Consider the following 5,081-nt stretch of genomic DNA (forward strand, 5'->3'; position numbering starts at 1 on the left):
TGTCAAGTCAAAGCTAAAGTTCATGAGAGTTGATTCAGAAATGTGTGAAAAAATTACAGATCAGCTAAACATCAACATCAGGAAAAGAAAAGGAGAAAAAGCATGAAGAACATGCTGTTTTGCAAGGACAGCTGGAAAGGGTTCAAATAGTTTAACATCAAGTAATGTAAAATCTAACAGAGTTTGGAAGCAATTTCATTGAAATCCTACGAAAATGCATTTAAAAAATGGCATTACGTAAAAGGCTGAAAAAAAGTTTTATAAGAAATGGTTGTAACAATAGCAGTAAATGTTGCAAAATGGAGTGGTGAGACACTATAATTAACATAATTTACAATCTTACATTTTTGAATTACATTTGAAATATGTGTAAGATAAATGTTTTACATTAAGTGTGCTTGTTGAACTCTGCAAACACCTTTCTGTGTTGCATTTTGAACATGTTTTGGTCTCCATTTATTCTGTACTGTTTTTTTTTCTTCTTCTTCTTCTTTTCAATTATTTATATACTACTAACTGTACTTCTGTAATTTCTTACGATGGGTTTAAGATGTACACTTGTTTATTTGAAACATGGCCTTGAGTAATTTTATACTAACTTTGAAATCATGTTAACATTAACTGTGATAACTTTTTCAGAAAAATTACAAGGTCCAACTTTGCCAGAAAAAAAATGTCCAACAGTTAACTTGCCGTGAGCCACCTGCCTTGGAGGGGAGTTGTCTCTCGTGGCTATCTTTCTTTGTTGAATGTGTTGCTGTGAGCCACCTGCCTTGGAGGTGAGTTGTCTCTCGTGGCTACCTTTCTTTGTTGAGTGTGTGCAGGGAAGGATGAACACCTTCCTGACTAATAACACCTTCTGTTACAAAATAAATAGAAGATGGTATGCGAAACCGAAACAAACTCCTTTGGTTAACAAATTATCAGAAGAGGCAATTTCACAAATAATATGTTGTATTACAATTGTGTGTTAAATTGACGTGTATACAAATAATATGTTGTATTACAATTGTGTGTTAAATTGATGAGTATACAAATAATATGTTGTATTAAAATTGTGTGTTAAATTGATGTGTATTCAAATTACGGTTTCAGGGGTTTAAGCTTTAGTAAGCCAACATGTACCAGGGCAGAAGTTCAGATGGTTAGTTTGCTTTGGCGTAACAGTATAAAAAGTATGTTTAAGCAAGGAGATTTAGTCTTCTTTTGTAGTATCATATATTGTTCAACGTAGAGTACTTTAGGCCATAATATTGTATTTGACATGGAAAACTGGATATCAATCTGAACGTGGAATTCAACAATGTTGTACAGAAATTCATGTTTTTTCGAGTGAGAATAATCATCATTTTTATAATAAAATAAGTAAATAAATTCTTAATTGAATCTGCATATTCAAGATGGGATTCAGTCCCAATGTTCATTGTTTGGCGTTTGATTGTTTGCTTGTTTGTTTGTTGTGGAGTGGGTGGAGATGATAACCATCGTTTATTGTTTACTGTCTGTTCATTATTTTATAAAACCACGTATGTAGTAATTTGTTATTTTAAACGTTAAGATTTACTCAAGTATTAATCAATACATGTGATCTCTCTCTCTCTCTCTCTCTCTCTCTCTCTCTCTCTCACACACACACACACACACACACACACACACATTTTGGTCGACTTTAACAAAGTTTATTGCGCTAACAGAGCAATAACAGGAAGTACCAATTACAAATGCAAAGCCCTCACTATGAGATAAATAGCGAACTTTCTAAAATAATTGCTGATTTCTCCTAAACGGGTGGCTTAATTTGTACGTTACATAATTAGTGAACTCTATTGACTTGGTACCATTGTGTAACTATATTATCTTAACCTTGATTTACCCTTAAAGTTATGCCGCTGATAGAAAGACATACGCACTCAACTGCGAACTACATACATACACCTAGATGTAATTGTTGTATATCATACCATATGATATGGGTCTACTCTATATATTTGAAATCAAAAAGGGGACAGAGTACTTATATATCTGATTATAGTGATATCCGATTATATTGATATCTGAGTATATTGATATCTGATTATGCTGATATCTGATTGTACTGATAACTGATTATGTTGATATCCAAGCATATTGATATCTGATTATACTGATATATGATTATAATGATATCTGATTATATTGATATCTAAGTGTATTGATATATGATTATCAAATACAGTACCGTCTGGTAGGGTTGTAGATCGCATAATTGAAATCAGAAGCGGACAGAGTAAATCTAGATCTGATTATCAAACACTGAAACGTCTGATAGGGGTCCATGCTGTACGCGTGAAATCATTAGTGGACAGAGTAGATTTACATCTAATTATTGTGTACCATACCGTATAATCTCATGCTGTACACTTAAAATCATTAGTGGGCAGAGTAGATTTACATCCATTTGGTGTGTACCATACCGTGTGATATCATGTTGTACACTTTGAATCATAAGTGGACACAGAAGACCTAGGTTTGATAATTATGTACTGGTTGACCACATAATGGTCTACACTGTACGCGTGAAATTATAAGTGGACAGTACACACAGATCTACACCATCATATACTCAGATCCGAGAGCAAATTATGCGATGTCAGATCTTTTGTCTATGATATTTGCTGTTTTGGTGTGTGTACTGTACATGTATCACTACAGTATGCAGTAAAATGATTCGTTCATTGAAGGTATATGTTTGGCTATATATATATATATATATATATATATATATATATATATATATATATATATATATATATATATATATATATATATATGTGTGTGTGTGTGTGTGTGTGTGTGTGTGTGTGTGTGTACAAGAGTGCACACATTAAGATTCTGCAGACAACAGTTGGTAAGCAAGGGACTTTGCCAAAGTAACACAACACTATAGCGCTATTCATGCGATTCGTACAAGTATACTGTCTCATGACTAAGGTCAAAGAGGGATGAGATGCGTGCAAAAACACAACATTATTTATAGGATAATGTAAAACGCCATTGTCACTGGTTCTCGTTAGTTGAAACAAGCAAGAAAACTAAAGTAAATATAATACGACCTTTGACTGCTTCCAAAAGGCTGCGATTCCAGGAGTAGTCAGGGCCAGATGTGCTGGATCTACTTTATATTTGCATTGATTTGGAAGTTTTTATCTTCAAAAGATTATGTGCAATTCTTATATTTTCAGAACCTGTAATTAGGACCACATAAGCCGTTCTTGTTGTGAGGTTCGTCCTATGAATAACATCGGAAATGACAGAGTTATTGCAGTTGAAATTAGCCTGCGCACTATCAGATTGTTTTAGTTCTGCGTGTGGTTTCGTTCCACATATTCCTCCACGGATGATTATAAAGAATCAATGGAAACTGTGGAATGTCTTTTATCAGCATATAGTCAAAAAGGGTGTGTGATTATTTGTGGTGACTTTAATGCGGAGCTACCAAAAAAAAGTGATCCCGAAAAGTACAAATGGTAAAGGTTACACACTACGATCCTTTCTTAAATAATAGGCATCTAATGTCAATATGTGATACTTCCCCTTCTAAAATACAAGGATATACATATCGCTCATCTGACGTCAAACACTCGTCTTTGACTGACTACATTTTGATACCCTCCTCCAAAATAGATTTAGTCCGTAGTGCCAACATTGAAGATTATCATCATTTAAATCTATCTGATCATTTGACTGCAAGAGCAGAGTTCTTAGTTCCAGACGAACTCCTGGACTCAACATTTTCCAGATATCCAGTTACAATCAACTGGCAGAAGCTTCTTCAGAACAGCAGGAGCGGTACAGAAATGAAACCAACGAGCACTTAAATTCAATGGAGCTATTTTTACACAACATTGCAGATTTACTAAACGCCCTTGTTGCTGTCGCGACTGTTTTATGCAATACAGTTGACAAAATTCTTCCAAAGAAAACCTTCCTGCCTCACCTAAATTCTTACTGGAAATTTATTAATGTGGCTGAGTTACATAAAAAGATGAGAAGAAAACGAGCGTTATGGATAAGAAAGGAACGGCCACGTGGTATACAATTTAAAACGTATGCAGAATATAAAAATGCGAAGAGATAGTTCAGAAACAAACTAAGCCAGGCAAAAGACCGTACGAACAGGAACAATTCGATGAGCAAGAAAAAGCTGTAGAACTGGATGTAGGGAAATTCAACAGAATAGTAAGATTGCATAAGAAGAGACAGAGACAAGATATATCTTAACTAAAAGTGGAAGGAGAAATAATACGTGACATTCATTTGTATCGTGATGCGTGGCGCTAGCATTTTAAAACTTTAGGAACTGAAACAGCAAATATTCTCTTTAACGAATCATTTGCAGCTGAAATTAGAAACACCATGGAGAATATTGTAGATTCAAATACTGAAAACGGAGTAGATAGAGATAAGTGTGAAGCCATATTACAGAATGACATTGAAGAGGCTGTAAGAGAGCTGAAGAAAAATAAATCACGTGGACATGAACAAATATATGAAGAGCATTTAATTTTTGCCTGTCAATCGATCAGTTCTACTTTGTGCAAAGTGTACAATCGCATAATCTCCTTGGAAACGTATCCTGACTACTCAAAACTGTAAATGTTATACCTATCTTCAAAGGTGGGAAAAAAGACAGGCTAGATATGAGTGACTATAGAGATATCTCAATCGTTCCAGTTTTTCAGAAAGTGTTTGAAAAAAATATTGTTGAAGAGGCTAGCTCTTTTTAGTGAAAGGATCAATTTCCCTCACCCATTACAACAGATATTTCGAAGCGAATGCAGTGGCATCACCGCAGCCTTTATTATAATAGAGGGAATAGACCATTATTTAAAAGGTCACTCAAAAGTTTATGCTACATTCCTGGACAATGCGAAAGCCTTTAATACAGTATGGCATGATGGCCTCTTTTATAATCTATTCTGTCTGGGAGTTAAAGGAAAACTGTGGAGATTGATTCGAAATTCTTTCGGAGATGTTAGGGCCCTTGTTCTGCTCAACGGCTTTCATTCGAAACCATACTCAATCAATCAAGGGATAGGACA

This window comes from Sinohyriopsis cumingii, chromosome 2 (genome assembly GCF_028554795.1).
Source record: "Sinohyriopsis cumingii isolate HCF-2022 chromosome 2, ASM2855479v2, whole genome shotgun sequence".
Lineage (NCBI taxonomy): Eukaryota > Metazoa > Mollusca > Bivalvia > Unionida > Unionidae > Sinohyriopsis > Sinohyriopsis cumingii.